The 17,309-nt window shown below is 43.3% G+C and overlaps 1 protein-coding gene across 1 annotated transcript in view; it reads left to right on the top strand.

The window, feature by feature from the left end:
- LOC135921417 (acetylcholinesterase-like) overlaps positions 1-17,309 on the top strand; it is a 104,723-nt gene that overhangs the window by 21,420 nt on the left and 65,994 nt on the right. The gene's annotated exons all lie outside the window — the stretch shown is intronic.

The following is a 17,309-nucleotide window of genomic DNA, read 5'->3' as shown; positions in this document are numbered from 1 at the left end:
AAAAGACAAAAGGAATTCCTGTCGCAACTACAGAAATTCTGTTGTACGACAGAAGTTGTTGACATTTCCTAATTGGGAGACATTTCTGACGTTACGACAGAAATTCTGATTTCGCAACAGAAGCATTCTGTCGCGACAACAAGAGTTCTGAAGTCGGAACAACAGCTTTATATCCTGACAGCGACTCCGACGTTACGACACCAATTCTGACGTCGCAGCAGAAACATTCGGTCGCGACGGCCAAGAGTTCCGAAGTCGCAACAGAAGCGCTTCCCGTCGCGGTCCTTTAAAATTGCATGTTTTTGCATCGGTAGTGTACACTGTACTTTTCTCCTGCGCGGTATTCAATCGCACTTCTCTGAAGCCGGCAATGCTGACACCGATGGCACCGACACCGGTATTAAAGTCGACGTGGCGAATAGTTATAATTGTGCCGTGACGACGCGGCACCAGCAACGCCCTACCGGCCTCCTCAAAATCGGCCGCTGATCAAAATCATACCATCTGCGGGAATGGCTGCGTATCCGTTTTTTTTTTGGTAAGATGTGGCACACAGGCCTGTGGACTTACATGTGCTGTTACACTGACACATTAGTTAATTTCTCAGGAATATTTCACAAGCTTATGCGAAGCGGAAAAGAAGATTTCGGTTGTTCCACAAAGTTGCGTGAAAAGCTGTCTCGCTCGGGTCTCATTAATCTGATACAGTGCTGCCGTGAGAAGCCAGTATGCTGTCAGAAAGAACTCTCATCCACGAATATTTATGTAGCTATTTTGCATTGAACACACGAATTATATGAGCGCTCAAAAGTGTAAAGAACGAGAGACAACTGTCGAAACTAGCAGTAATAACCCTAAAAGTCAACGTTGTCTATTTCTGAATTTCTTATTTAATATGGATATCGTACATCAAAATCGATGTTCTAGCACTGCACGATGTACTTGTCGATGGTACGAACACTCTTGCTCTTCTAGAGATGCGGCACTTGACGCGGTGGAGTGATAGCGGATCTTGGCTCTCAAAATGCAAATGTAAACATCAGCGCATCAGCACGTCGTACTATTCACATGGCCAAAACGTACACTCGAAGACAACGTCAGGGGTGGTGCAGTGGTAAGATGCCGGTCTAGGAATCGAGAGGTCGCATGTTCGAATCCTAGGCAAAGACGTTTTTTTTAAAAAATTTTTTTTTACTTTTATGTGTTTCTTTTTTGTGTTAACAAATTTACATAATCTTACGGACGTCTCTGTCAATTTTTAATTAAATATTGATCAAGAACTACAGAACTTTCTACTACAGGACGTCACACTACAGACAACAGAACTACAGGCAACAGAACTACAGGCAACAGAACTACAGGCAACAGAACTACAGGCAACAGAACTACAGACAACAGAACTACAGACAACAGAACTACAGAAACAACGTCCCAAAATACAACAAACTGGTAAAATTTCCTGTTGTGTTTTTCAACTGGGAGGAGATGGTCCAAAACGGTGTAAGCTGTAGGTTGACGGCCGCCGGAGATCATGTTATAAAGAGGCTCCACGAACGCAGTACCCTATAGATGCCCAGGCTGCCAGGCACTTTTTCGGTCGCCTTACTGAGTGATATTGCATAAATGTACGCATCACGATAACTTAATCACACCAAGAACAGATTGCGAATAATGAAGCAAAGCTTTCTAACCTTTCTACACTTACTTTTCTAACCGTTCGTTAGGCACAAATGGCAAATTACGCCATTACCAAAATCGGCATGATGATCATGGCTTGACTACGTAAAAGAGGCAGATTTTTGGCAGGCCCTCGGATAAGACACTTCCGTGCTAAACAGAATGTGTTTCAACATGCCCACATTTTTCTTGTTTTGTTGGGATTTAAAATATTTGACACAATAGTACTCCTTCATTTTATTATAATTTGGAGTCGCACTCATATTCATTTTTGATATGGCCCCCTGGATAACCTGACAGAATAATTTACACACGGCAAGGGCCGTCACTGAGCGCTAATGGGAGATTAAAACATGGCGAATATTTTCTTTTGGACTGTGAATATCACTGACAGCGGAATCAAGCCTGTTTGTACATTGTATTCAGGCACTGTACAACAGCCAATTCGCTTGCAATGTAGAAAATGCAAACTTAATTCTGAGATATGTACTCATAAGATACGGTCTGATAAAATTCAATTTGCTTTTGTTTCCTTCTGTATATGACACGCCCCTACGCAGAAACGGCACATGTTTAATATAAATAAGTATTCGTTAATGCCTATAAAGCAAACAAAATATTTATTGCAAAATCGAAGTAAAACCCAAATAGCATTTCGCGCTAGGCATTTAGCAGGGAAGCCGGCTTGATACTAGCAAGAATTCTTTAAGAGCTCATCGAACATTCTCACAATAACGCCCTAGACAGGTGGCGCCCAACGAAAGATTGTCAAGAACAAGAAGATTCACTCCTATAGAATGAAACGGGGTTTCTAAAATATTTTATTGAGGATGAACAATGACAAATTAACAAACAGGAATTCTATATCGTCCCAAGGTTACCGTAAACAGGCACAATAATGGGTGCGGGGCAGACAAGCCACATCAAAATTCTATCTATGAGTAGGACTGCGCAATCTAGTCATAAGATGTGGGGAAGGAAGCTCGAACAACAGCAGCAGCAGTAATACCGGAGCAAGGAGGAGGCCCCCCTAAAGTCATCAGAACAGCCGGTCCGCAGGCCCAGTCGAGAGGCACCCGTAGCCCGGTCGAGAACGAGGTCGGGATTTAGGACGAGATCCAACTCGATGTCCAAGGCAACCTACATGTCCAGGGATACTGGCAAGGGACGATGACGCAGACTGCCACTCAGGCATACCAATGACCCGCAGGGCCTGCAGAAGACTATGGCGGAAACCAAAGCGGTTAGCCTCGCTAGCGAAACCTCCCACGCGGAAAAGACAGAGATTATCGACTTAGGAAAGAAAAGGAGGCACTCAGAGAGGAGATTAGACAAATGAGGTGCCAGATTCAAAACTTAGTACCAGAATTCAGGGGAGAACTCGCTGATCCAAAAGCATCAGCTGATAGACTCAACGCGACCCCAGAAACCAAGAACGATTCTCCCCCACCGTCCAAACCGAGGACGTACAAACCAGAGGTGATTAACGTAGAAGTATCTAGACCGCCCCCACTGAAGCACACAGTAGGGGAGACCGATTATCTGGTAGCATTGCAGAGGAGACTCGAGCAGAGATTCGATCTACAACAGGTCCAACACTAGGAACGGATCGATGCTCAGGAGGCGAGCATCCAACAGCTCTTATGTGGCCAGGGACAGATTCAAGCGCAATTCAGACGGGCACAAAAAATAATACAAAGCTTTCACGAAAAGATGTGGATAATGAATGCCGCTCTCTTATAGTGTTAAATCAAAAACACACCAACCCGTATGAAAGGTATAAAAGCGTTCATGGAGAGGCACCTCAAGCAAGAAAAATGCTATAAAATCTGGCAATGGAACTGCCGTGGGCATCAACAGAGCGAGCGCTGCAGCAGCACACAGACTAAATTATCGAAATCCCATAGCCATAGCGATCCAGGACACCGGAAAATAACCAGCCAAACTGTCGGTATAGTAAAGCTTCGACAGCGATAGAGGAGAGAAATCCAGGGTAACCAACTTTCGTTAAAAGAAACGTTGCCACTGTAGACCACAAAATCACATTTAGGGACTGTGGCGCGATACTTACGCAAATTATTACAGGGAGAAAGGACCGGAGCAGCATATTCCTCCTTCATGTCTATAGTACACGGAAACAAAGAAAAATCAGATTCTCACAGTTGTTTCGCAAAGCCCTCAAAGCGTCCGGTAATAATCCTATTATACTAGCAGGAGACTTCAGTGCGGCTCATCAGTAGTGGGGGGTATGTAAGGCAGGACTCCAAAGGCAGACAGCTATAGGAAGACACACAAGCGCTTGCCCTTACACTTCATACAGACCCCAGCCCACTCACCCGAATGTGCAATAGCATTAGTTGAGACACAGTCCCGGATCTCACTCTTAGCCTGAACGCAGGAGCAGTTAATTGGAAAAGCGCGGAGCAACACCTTGGTAGTGACCACTACATCATTTCGCTCACGCTAGGCAAGGGTGCCAAGATCAGGCAAGGTAAGAAACCCAAAATTACGGATTGGGACTAATTCCTATCATCCAGGCTGAGGTTCAGGCTGAATTAATCGATGTAAAAACCTGGTCGACCCCGGGACCGTACGGGGTAACAAACACGCTCTTTAGGAATCTAGATGAGGAGCCCATAACAGCACTAACAAGATATATTGGCGAGGTATGGGAAGCTGGACGCCTCCCACAAGCATGGAAGAAAGCGGGCTTGGTCCTCATACCCAAACATGGTAGATCACGAAAACTGGAGAATTTGAGGCCCGTAATGCTAACTTCGTGTGTGGGCAACCTTATGGAGCACGTAGTGAAGACGAAGTTCACTATATGCATGGAGCAGGAAAACCTTCAACAACACGAGATGGTAGGGTGTAGGCCAAGGTTCAGCACGCAGAATGGCTAAGGCTCAAATACGACATACTTAGCTACTAGACAACTGATACAAAGGCCATCCTCGGCCTCGACCTCACTATAGCCTTTGACAACGTCCAACAGGCAGCCATTCTCGCAGGGCTTCAGGAGATTGGGGTCGGCGAGAAAACATATAACTACATCAGAGAGTTCCCAACAAACAGAGAAGTGAGGATCAAATTTCAAGACATTGAATCCCCCACAATTAAACTAGGGATAAGGGCGTCCGCGAGGGTCAGTCTTGTCCCCTTTTCTTTTCAACATCGCAATGAGAGGACCCCCCCTCCCCCCCCCCCATGTTAAGTCAAATGATGGGCTTAAATCTCAGCATGTATGGGGACGATATAAAGCTATGGATAAGCAAAGACAGTGACGCCCAGATAGAAGGCAAACTGCAGACAGCGGCCGACGCAGTTGTCGCACATGCGGCGGGCAGATGACTGTCTTGCTCTCCGCAAAAACCAAGCTACTCATTATTAAATCAAAGGGCCGAAAGAAAAACTCCCCTCTGACAAAAACAGACCTCGGAATCGGGGTATAAGGATCGGTCGTCCCGAGGGTCGAAAAAGTTAGTATATTAGGCATGCTTATTCAGACGAACGGACAAAACACGAACACATTCAAGATGCTAGAAAATTATGTCGCACAGGTAACGGGGATTTTTAAAAAGGTGTTGCTTAAAAGCCACGGCCTCAAGGACAGGAGCCTCCTAAATATGACAAAAGCCTGTATCATCAGCCACACGTGTCACATAACCCCCTTTCTCAACATTAATAAAGCGGAGCGTGACAAACACTACACAATAATTAGAAAATGTACTAAACGGGCACAAGGGCTTCGCATAACCATCTCAACGGAGGTGCTACACAGGACGGATATGCACAACACATGACAAGAATTAGCAGAAGCAGTCCGAATAGCGCAGCTAGAACGACTCAGCCAGTCAGAAACCGCGAGAACTATCCTTGTATGGATTGGCTTCTAGACTGACAGAGAATCTCTGCATGAAAAAGCAGAGATTCCTTCTGACACCAGGAAGCATTTATTGATTGCGCCATTACCGATAAATATACACCCCATACACAACAAACAACGCAGTGAGCAAAGAGCAAAGACCATAATAAGAGGAATGAAAAGTGAAATAGCTAATGAGGTAGCCTACGTCGACTCAGTGTGTGCTGGACATGGGGCTGCAGTCTCGGCTGTCGTAGATGGTGACGGAATATTCAAAATCATGGCCTCGTCACTAGAGATGCAAGTACAGCTGAAGAAGTCGCAATAACGCTCGCCTGGACGGGTACACAGGCGAACATAATCATTAGCGATTGGAAAACAGCTGTTTGGAATTTTAGTAAAGGAAGAATATCGGAGAAATCTAGACGCATGCTCTTCGGTAACCCAATTATTATAAAAATCTCCATTATATGGATACCCGCCCACGAATCTGTCCCTGGCAATGAGCCTGCGCAAGAGCTGGCCTGCGCTCTCTACCACCGGGTGGTTGCGGAACAGACTAAAGGCGGGGGAATGAAAAATGGTGTAATTACACATAATGAAATCACTGATCATTACAAACTTGAAAGGAGAAATCTCCCACGTCCGGATCGGTCTCTCCCCTGCAACGAGGCGCGTATATGGAGGCGATTGCAATCCAGTGATTACTTCTGCCCATTTTGGGTCTATCTTATGCAGACAGGGGACAAAAATGTCGCCAAATGCAAAGATTGTGGCGAGAGGGGTACGCTAGACCAGATATTCTCGGAATGTACCGGTTTCCCAGGGATTCACCAAAACATAGATAGTAGAGAAACCTGGAAGGTCTGGCTGCGGAGCGAAGACCCCAACGTCAAGCAGCAAGCCATCCGCCTGGCGGCTGAGGCCGTGAAGAAGCAACTTCACGAGTCTTTTCTCCTTGGGGCGGTCCCTGATCCGCCCCTCGGGCTTCGTGCTGGGGCTGGGCTCAGACAGCCCCTTTTCGTTGGAAATAAAAGTTCTTCATTCATTTATCCTGATAATTCTCATTCACCATGCCCTTCCCGGTCCAGCGAAAAGGACGAAGTGTGGGGACTCACCGGTACAACAAACCGATGGATACAGATCTATGGCTGCTACAGTGAGGCCATCATCCACAATTTAACTAGTTACGGCCCTTTTGCTTTCACGGAATCCTAGGTGGAGCAGAGAACATACGATTGATACAGCGAAGCCAGGGTCCAACCATTCGCCTCGAGTTCCCATCATCAAAGCAACGAGAAACATTTGGACTCTTCAGTCATCCCTCGAAGTGTGAACTGCCGGTCACTCAGAAAAATAAGACTGATAATCTTATCGAATACATTACGAAACCAAATATAAAATGCAACCTACATTTAAAAATATGCGATAGTTTCCTCATGTCCCCCATCAATGGGGCTGCAAACTTGGAGTTCTTGGGAAAGCATTGTTACAAACTGGGCAACAAGACGGGACATGAGCTATGAAAGAAAACATGTGAGCGCTTATCTGCTTCTTTTACTTGCTTGGGTCCTGTCTTCTTGCGCAAATTGTACCAGTGCATGTGTGCGATATTGCGGCCGATGAAGAAGTCATCACCCGCACGCCGTTGTTTTCAGTAGTTCGGCTTGCAGTAGACGACTTCTGATTGATGCCCCTGGCTGGCGGCCTGTATATGTATCCCGATGGACACACTTTCTGAAAGGTAACGAGTCACTCCTCAACGCTGGTATCACAACAATTTTATAACAGTTAGCCAGGAACATAGGTTTAAATCAGGCTTTGATTTTACTCTCTGGGAAATAGCCTAAAATCAGATTGACACTGTGATGTTTCAGGGTGACGAAAAAGAATATGCTTTGGTTTGCATTGCATTATATTGCATTATATTGCATTGCATTGCAATATGCATTAGGCCCCAACAAGCATAGGTCGACAAAATAAACGGAACTCACTTATACTCACTCACATAATATTCATCATCATCATCATCATCATCATCATCATCATCATCATCATCCAGTTTTATGTCCACTGCAGGACGAAGGAGTCTCAATGTCCTGCGCAAAGTGATTCCCACTAGCGCCCGCGAATTCCCTAATTTCATGGCTCCCCCTAGTCTTTTGTCATCCTCGATTGCGTTTTCCTTCTCTTGGTACCCATTCTGTAACCCTAATGGTCCAACGTTTATCTCACCGGCGCATAACATGACCTGCGCAGCTCCATTCTTTCGTCTTGATGTCAATTAGACTATCGTCTATACCCGTTTGCTCTATGATGCAAACCGCTCTCTTTCTGTCTCTTAAAGTTGTGCCTAGCAATCTTCGTTCCATCGCTCTTTGCACCGTCCTTAACTTGTTAACAAGCTTCTTTGCCAGTCTCCAAGTTTCTGCCCCAGATGCCAGCACTGGTAAAATGCACTGATTTTACACCTTCCTTTTCAATAATGGTAAGCTTCCAGTCAGGACCTGAGAATGTCTACCGTATGCGATCCAATCCATTTTTATTTTTCTGTGAATATCCTTCTCATTATCAGAGTTCCCTGTTATTAATTTACCCGGTAAATGTACTCCTGCATAGACTCTAGAGGCCGACTGGGGATCCTGAACTCTTGTTGCTTTGCCTAGCTATTTATCATTATCTTTGTCTTCTGCATACTAATCTTCAACCCCAGTCTTACACTCTCTCTGTTAAGGTCCTCAATCATTTCTTGTAACTCGTCTGCATTGTTGCTGAATAGAACAATGTCATCGGCGTACCTAACGTTGCTGAGAGCCTTCCCAGTTTAATAGCTTCAATACTTCTAAGCGCGATGTGAATAGCAGTGAAGAGATTGCGTCACCCTGTCTCACCCTTTTATAGGTATCGTCTTCCTTCTGCGTGTAGAATTTCCGACTATGGCAACCGAGTATTCGCCATAGCTGTCAGATAATCCCGCAGGCGGGGACACTACCTTATCGCCGATGAGTTCAGCCACCAGGGCATTACAAGCCTAAAATCCGCCTCAATATAGAACGTTGCTCAATATAGAACGATTTCTAAATGGTCCCGGTCTCGTAGTTCAGGAATCGCATGTGCGCAGGCGACACAGCATAGTATTTCTCACTGGTTCCAACATCGTGATTTCGGAGTCACCCGTGCGCATGCGGCCATGAATGCTGCTAGATGTACCATACATTTTCGGCGAACTTCAACAATACTTAAATGTAGTGTGGAAAAAATATTGCACATTATTCCACATTACTTTCATTATATTACGAATTATGTGAATGTACTGCCAATCCCAGGGGTATCATAGCCGGTGGACTGATAATGCGGGTAAATAGAAATAAGGATATGAGGAATTTTATTACAATACTGTTCGGAATAAAATAAGAATATCATTGCAATGAAAGTACAATGAATGAAAATTATATCTATGTGTAATATAGACAGACAGGGACAGAAAAAAATTCTAGGAAGAATTTCAGTGAACTAAAATGTTCAGCAACGAAAATAAACCCTAAGATAGGAAAATACTAGACGACGAAAAGAAATATACATGCTATGACACTTCAAATTTGTGATGGTAGAAAAATGAAAGTCGAAAAATTGGCAAACATACTTCCATAAGCTTGATGTGGGCGAGTTGGTTTAACGTACTTGAAGTCTTTGCAGCCCTCATTTCTTTTCTTCAAGTATACTTCCATAAACCAAGCAGGTTTAAAGGTAAAAACGTGGCATCACGTGGCATCACTTTCAATGGCAGATGAAAACTTGGTAAGTTGCGCTCATTTAAAAATCTATACAGGAGGTTTATTGGATTCTCTAATAGTTAGTGGGAAAATGAGTTCTTGAAACGGTCGCTATGAAAGGCTATTCAGTTAGCATTTGTGAAAGCGTATATCTGGCTGGACGTGTTTGAATGCTGGAGATGTATTTAGTTGAGTCAATATTTGCTTGATCATGTATGCGTAATTACATGAATTTTTAAGCGACCAATTTCGCTTATTATTGTGTTTTTATTCCCGCGGTTTTGATTAACATGGGAGGTGAATCATATGGACCGTACCTGTTGAAAATAAACCTTACTGTCATTCTCTGTATGCCCTCGAATTTATTAGTCTTCTTTAGTAAACGGGAACCACGCGTTGTTTGCGTACTCTAATATCAGTCTAAGAAATACTGACTATTGACTTGTTTATCTTTTACGGGTGAGCACTTTTCACCGTCTAACGAATATTACGGTTCAGCGCAGGATGCGCGCGCATGTATTGGAAGTTTCTCGAATGTTATCGATGGTTCTGTTCACATCGCATGCGCGACGCGAATTCTGTAGAACCTTCGGGAAGACACGCGGACACTACCGATTACTCTGGAACTTAAGACGACTAGCGTATAAAAGCCCTTGAGTTTGACCCACAGATCAGATTTTCGCCGATCGCCGACCGTGTTCGCCGCTATCGCCGTTCTTTGAGTGTAGGCTGTTTTCGAGGGCATAAGTTCACCTAATAAAACGCTAGTTTCTTCATTTCCAGCTTTGGCGCTTTCTTCATCATCACTTCTACGTGACAATACATTGTAAGACAACAGTTTAGTTCCTATGGGGGCTAATTGGAGAGGGCGTCCGAAAAGTTGTTTGAGTGCGAATGAAGTGATGTGTTTAATACGAGCACTCCATCTAAGGCACTCGCTAATTGTCAATCCAAGGTACTTATGTTGAGTAATCGCACTATATTCAATGGTATTTATTTTAAACGGAAATAATGACTTATTCTTTTTCCTCAAAGTATACGTAAGGCAGACTTTTAGCATTTAGTGACATTTGCCCGTCGGAGTACAATTTGTTCACGGATTGTTAAGCGCAATGTAACTCGCCAGATGATCTTCGTGCGAGTTAATTGCGTCATAACCAATACAATCATCTCCCAGCAATCTAATGTAAACGTGTAAATTTGCAAGCAGATCGTTAATAAAGAGTAGAAATGCGAAAGGAGCCAAAACGCTGCCCTGGGGAACGCCAGACACCACTTCTGCTGCGTCGGATGACTGACCATCAATTTCTACGAATTGAGTGCGACCTTTTACATACTCACCTATCAAGTTACTTATGAAGCCATTACCTACTGTTCATTCAAGCTTACAAAGTAATTCCTGGTGGGATACTCGATCGAAGCCCTTCGAAAGATCTACTGGAATATGGTGAATCAGCTTTTTAGGGTCTATGCCAAGAGACAGGTCTTGGATAAGTTCGGAAAGCTGCGCCACTCTTGCTAGTCCATGGCGAAAAGCATGCTGAAAAGGCCTTAGGAGGGATTCATGTTCCAGATGGTATTTGTTTGAAAATGATGTGTTCCAGAATTTTGGAAACTGCGCATATTATTGAAATAGGCCTGAAGTTGGCTACATCTGCCTTGCTTCCTGGTTTGTGTATTGGAGTCAATCAAGCTATTTTCCGCTCTTTCGGCAGTCTACCAGTTGACAATGACTTCTCGAATATGACACATGGATACCTACCCATCCATTCTGCGTATTTTTGAGGAACGTGTTAGGAATACTGCACGCCCTGAACCTTTTTTGAGATCTAGATTAAGAAGCAGATTACGAACACCTGACTCAGTGATTGTAATGGATTTTATTTGCCTCCTAGCGCATGCATCGAAATGGGCAATATTGCCGTCACCACATGTGAAGACTTATTTGAAATTGACGTTAGGGGCTTTTGCAGTAGCTAAGATTTCGCTCGGAGTCGCTGCTTTTTCTGGGGGTGACCTTGGAAAAAGATAGTCCCAGATTTTCCATACGAAGTTCTTATAATATAATTGAGTTTATAGCTATAGTAATCGGTTTTGGCAGCTTTTAAATTTCACTTCAGATTGTTCATATCATCGCCGCCACTCTTTTTTGCTGTCACATTAAACTTTTTTTTAAGTGATTTGCTTAGGCGCTTCACATTTCTTTTTGCGAGGATGACGTCTAGCGTTGCCTTAGGGCCATGTTGCCTTTTTTTGTCGTTGTTTTAGCGGGTACAAATTTGCGTATGCAGTGTGAGACTATATTTTTTTACATTTTCTACAATTTTTCAACGTCTGCGGAGGCCTAACAGGAAGTTTCGTGGAACGATTACACCTGGAGGTAAATTGCAAGATCGTCAATAATGCTGTTGTCGTCGCCACTACGGCATTCCACCAGCCCATAACAAGTCCACTATGGTGACGTTTGTTATGGACGTGTATGCAACAGGTTACCTACTTGTGGTCCTATTTGCGTATGCGCGGCGTTTTTTGGATAGCCCAATCAAAAACTCGCTTTACTGACCGGATAAACTTTCGTGTTTTCCTCTCTTTTTCCGGGGCTGTATAGTAAATTTCTTGTGTAAAACAACATTTATTAAAAGCGGACTTCCATGCTGCGTAAAGCAAATTCACTTTGTTACAACGCAAAAGCTACCACAGCCTAAAGAAATGCAAACGCAAGTACTCCTATTTTCGAAGCCATAGCCACATATTTGTCGGATGTGCATCCAATCCATGTCGTTCGGCGCAGGCAAAATGGCGGCCTCTGTTGCACCTGAACACCTGACAGCCCATAGCGTGTCCGTAACGCAGCGCAACTAATTGGGGCAAAGAGCGGTATTCTTGCGTCTGAGAAGAATCTGCGCTGCTTGCACGATCCGTGAAATACAAAAGGGAGGTGAGTAAATATTGCTGGTGTAGTGCTTGCATTGTTTTATGGTTTTCGCTGCTTGTATCTTATGACTTGTGAGAAGTTCTTCTTTAGGAAGGGCGAACAAGAATTATTGGTAACACCCGAGGACAGCTTTTGCATCATATTCGATTGAGACCGGTCAAGGCACTCAGCACCTGCCAATATGGCACTGCCACGACAGAACAATAGCATCGTGAAAGTGTTTGCAGCAACGGTAATACTTCCTCCGGTTACGGTAATACTACTTCCAGTTACGCTCCGAGGAAGACGCTGTTACAACGGTAAATGTGAGTAGCGACTTCTCCTTTTTTTTTCATTTGTGGTATAAAAAGGTAAAATTAATTAAGTCGTAGTGAGCATTATAAGCAGGCGCTTAGCTTAGACAGAATTTTTTCCTCTAAATTTCTTACTGTGTTGCGGGCCGACTTAAATTCAAAAGTTTACGAGAAAATGGCGGCAAAAGTGCCACGGGTCTCAAAAAAATGGCTGTGGCTTAGCTAAGGTTAAGCCCAGGATGCGAAGCATACTAGCCTTTATTTTAGTTGTTGAACCACTGTTTAGCCTGGTGAACTGCTGTTGCTTGGCTATATTTGGTTCGGCTAGACGAAGAAACAACTCATGCAGGCGAGCGCACGAGCTGAGACCCGGCTATGTAGCTACGCGGCCGCAAGCGAGCGCACGAGTTGAGCCTCCGCTTTTGCAGCTGTTATGACGTCATATGGTAGCTACGCGGCCGCGCGCGGCGCAGCAAGGAAGAGCGTGGTTGTGCGGCTAGTACGCTTCGCATAAAAAGCATCCGGCTTTTCTCCTGCAGTTTATCAGATCTCTCGCCAAGAATGACCCCAATAGTAACGAAATTAGAGTAATGTTGGGGCACAGAGTAGGCGCCAAAACTCGTCGCAGTAAGACTCAGTACTCGCTAAACTGCGTCACAGCGTCCTGTGCGACTAGCATGCCCAAAAACTAATGAATTAAGTTAAGAAAATATAGGGGCTCACAGAAAGGGTCGCAAATATCTCCCAGTACGAGTCATTATATTCAAATTAACTGCGTCACAAGGCCGCGCTGTTTTTCGTTAACTGCGTCACAAGTCTAGCATTGGTGCCGTGCCGAAAGCCTAGTTGCTTGAAATGCGTCCCAGACTCTCGAACAGAATTTTACTCCTTGCCGTAGCCCAATAGCACAGTGGTGCCATGTCGAAATTCAGAGGGAACGCAAGAATTCACCTGGAGCCCACCAAGCCAGGCTGGACCCACAAATACAAAAACAGGCTGACGGGTCGCCGAAGAGGCCAACGCTCACGTGCGCAGCCGGTCTCGCTGCCTTCAGCGGTGTGCCTGAATATAAGTGTGTTGCCTACAGTGACGTTCTCGCCTTAGTTCCTGTCCAACGCCTAAGAGCCGCTAAAGCTACAAGAGCAGCAATCACGATGATCGACGATGGGTGCGTCCCTGGAACCAACAGTCCCCACTGGTCAGGTCTGTGGACGTCGGGAGCTAGCCTACATTGCCGACACCCTACATCCCATAGATCAATTTATTTATTTATTTATTTATTTACAGTACCCTCAGAGTAAATATACATTATAGAGGGGAGAGGCATCATAAAGGAAGTAAAAAATGATATACAGGAAAGGCACAGTATAAGAAAAATAGAAAATTATACTAGCTCAGTAATTTATACAAAAAATAGTTGTAGTTCACCATGAAAAACTCGTCATACACTTCAATATACAGATTGGGAATGATAGGTAAATACACACATAGTCAATTTGAAAAAATAGCACTTACACAATAACAAGTCACATGATATATTGAACGCAAGTTTCATGATTTACACGTAGTTAACTAAAGCGTTTCTAAATTGAACAGGATTACTTATATTAACAATAGATGCTGGCAGACCGTTCCATTCGTTGCATGTTTTAGGTAAAAATGATTGCGAATGTGTTAGTGTGTTAGAGCGAGGAACATGTACCTTATGCGTATGATCTCTACGTGAGAAGATGAATGGTGCTGGGTTAATCCACGCCGACCGAAGCGCAGCGTTCTGGTAGTAAATCTTATGAAATAAGCATAGACGTGATTGTTTCCTGCGGGTTAATAGCGAAGGTAGGTTCAGAGTAGTCTTCATTGGTGTTACGCTTGCTGTACGATGGTAATTAGCTAGTATAAACCGAGCGGAGCGATTCTGGACACTTTCAAGGCAGTTAATTGAGGTGGCATGATGTGGGTCCCATACTGATGATGCATATTCCAACTGTGGACGGACATAAGTCGTGTATAATAAATGTTTGAGTGATAATGGTGCGAGCGAGAAGTTTCTACGAAGATATCCAAGTGTGCGATTAGCTTTGCTCGTTATAAAGTCGATATGGTATTTCCAGGATAAGTTATAGGTTATATGGACGCCCAGATATTTGTAATTTCTTACGCTCTCTAAAGGAATGTTATTAAGTAAATATGCAGGACAAGCTTCATTAGTACGGGATATTCGCATTGATTTACATTTCTTGACGTTAAGCTGCATGTGCCATTTTATAGTCCAGTTATGCAATGTGTTTAAATCGTCCTGAAGAGATGAAATACTAGTGTCATTAGTAATTTTGCGATATATTACGCAGTCATCTGCAAAAAGACGAATTTTAGACGAAATGTTATCAGGTAGATCGTTAATGTAGATTAAGAACAACAGCGGCCCAAGCACAGACCCTTGTGGAACACCTGATTTAACTGGGGTAAGAGTTGAATTAATATCATTAGCGCTTACAAATTGCATGCGGTGTGTTAGAAATGCTTTTATCCAATTAAGTACATTAGTATCAATGTTTAGTGCGCTGAGTTTAGATAGCAGTAATATATGGTGTACTTTGTCAAAAGCTTTAGCGAAATCAAGGAAAATACAGTCGGTAAGAAATCCTGCGTCCAAGTTAGAATGCAAGTCGTTAGTAAAGCAGAGAAGCTGAGTATCACAGGAGAATGTTTTACGAAAACCATGTTGGCTAGATGTAAAGAAGTTGTTAGATTCAAGGTGATTGATTACCTGAGAATAAATTACGTGCTCCATTATTTTACAGGGCACTGAAGTTAAACTAATGGGCCTATAATTAGAAGGGTTATGCGTATCACCAGATTTATGAATTGGAACTATCTTAGCCGTTTTCCAATCTAAAGGCAATGTGCCGCTGTGAAGCGACTGAGAAAAAATTAATTCTAAAATTATCGAGCAATATTCACTAGTACTGTGTAAAAATTTAATGTTAATTCCATCAACACCACATGACGATTTCAATTCTAATTTATTTATAATCGATTTAATACCGTTACTATTAAATGCTATGGGATCCATGGGGGGGTATCCTTTAGGCCTTATTTCGGGAGGAGGAGTAACATGTGAAGACGGCGAAAAGGCCTGTACGAATGTGTCATTTAGCACGTCAGCGCATGCGTGGTCGGCGATTGCTTTCCCAGATAGTGAAGTTAGAGTAATCTTTCTAGTGTTATCTCCTTTCATAGAGCTCCAGAATCCCTTCAGTAGCTTGGGAAGGGTAACGTTGTAGTAGGAAAATTTTGCAGACCGTAAATTTGAAAAGTACGTGGCGGCAGCAGATTTGTATGATAACCAGCGTTCAGGATTTAGTGACCGTTTGGCGATAAGAAATAGGCGTTTCTTTTTGTTACTTAGTCTGCTAAGGTGTCTGTTATACCACGGTGCGTTACTATTTGAATACATACGTCGGACTGGAATATAACGATTTATTAAATCAGATACTTTTTCTTTAAAGAGGCGCCAATTTGTCTCGACAGAACGATCAAGATGGCAAAGTAGAAACGTGTCAAGAAAGGAAGCAAGTTCGTTGTTTATTGCCGAGAAGTTAGCCTTTTTATAATCTTTTATTTCCTTAAATCGTTTACGTTTCAGTGGTAGTGATATCGTGATTGTAAAATGTAATGTATCGTGATCGCTAAGGCCAGGTAAGTGCGTTATCGGGGATATAATATCAGCTGATGATGTCAGCACAAGATCAAGTAATGATGACGTAGTGCCTGCTACACGTGTTGGAATAACGACCGTTTGTACTAAAGTAAAGACAGAACAAATAGCGATAAACTGATTAGCCTCACTGGATGATGGGTTAGAGAAGGGACATATGCTTGACCAATTTATGTTAGGAAAGTTAAAGTCACCCACAAGAATTATCTTTGCTCCCGGGAATCTTACTGTTAATTGATTTAGACAGTCATGCAGGTGATCACAAAACGAACTATTCGAGGGTGGCCGGTAGCAGACGCCTAAGATAATTTTTTTGAAATTAATGGTTAAACAACACCAGATAGATTCAATTTCACTGATTATCGGTATATTAAAGCACTCAACGTCTTTACTAACAGCAAGTAATACACCGCCCCCTATTCTGTCAGTACGGTCATTCCGATACACAACGTAGCTTTTACGGCAATGAAACAATTCTTCGTTTGTTATTTTGTTAGTCAACCAAGTTTCAGTTATCGCTATTATGTCAGCATCAGTGTCATCAACCAGAGAACACAATTTGTCCCTTTTGTTAAATATACTGCGAATATTCGTGAATACAACAGAAATACCATGTTTCGATGAAGTGCGAGCATCGCCCCTGGCGTTTCGCTATCGCGAGTTCTGTAAGACACGTCCTGAGCGCAGAATTCGAGGATCGGAATTTCTGTTTCCTGCTGTTATTTCGTAGACTACATAGTTATCTATGTCGTAGCCGTAACATTTTTCTCCCACGAAGAGTCTTTTATAACGTAGCCTGTAGGGTACATTTAGTCCCTTGCCATATTCCGTTAATTTATGTCTGATATTGCGCGTTGCCTCGCAGAAGTCTTCGCTCACAGTCAGGCTGCTTCCTTTTAGAAGAGAGCGCTTAGACAAAACTCCTTTCGTTTTATAAGAGAGAAACTTAACTATTATCGGTCGTGATTTTTGTTGACTGTAGCGACCAATCCTATGTGCACGCACTATGTGGTCGCAAGTTAAACTAAGTTTTAAAGTGTTATTTATC

This window comes from Dermacentor albipictus, chromosome 10, assembly GCF_038994185.2.
Source record: "Dermacentor albipictus isolate Rhodes 1998 colony chromosome 10, USDA_Dalb.pri_finalv2, whole genome shotgun sequence".
NCBI classification, from domain to species: domain Eukaryota; kingdom Metazoa; phylum Arthropoda; class Arachnida; order Ixodida; family Ixodidae; genus Dermacentor; species Dermacentor albipictus.
This window is presented reverse-complemented; position numbering and strand designations above follow the sequence as displayed.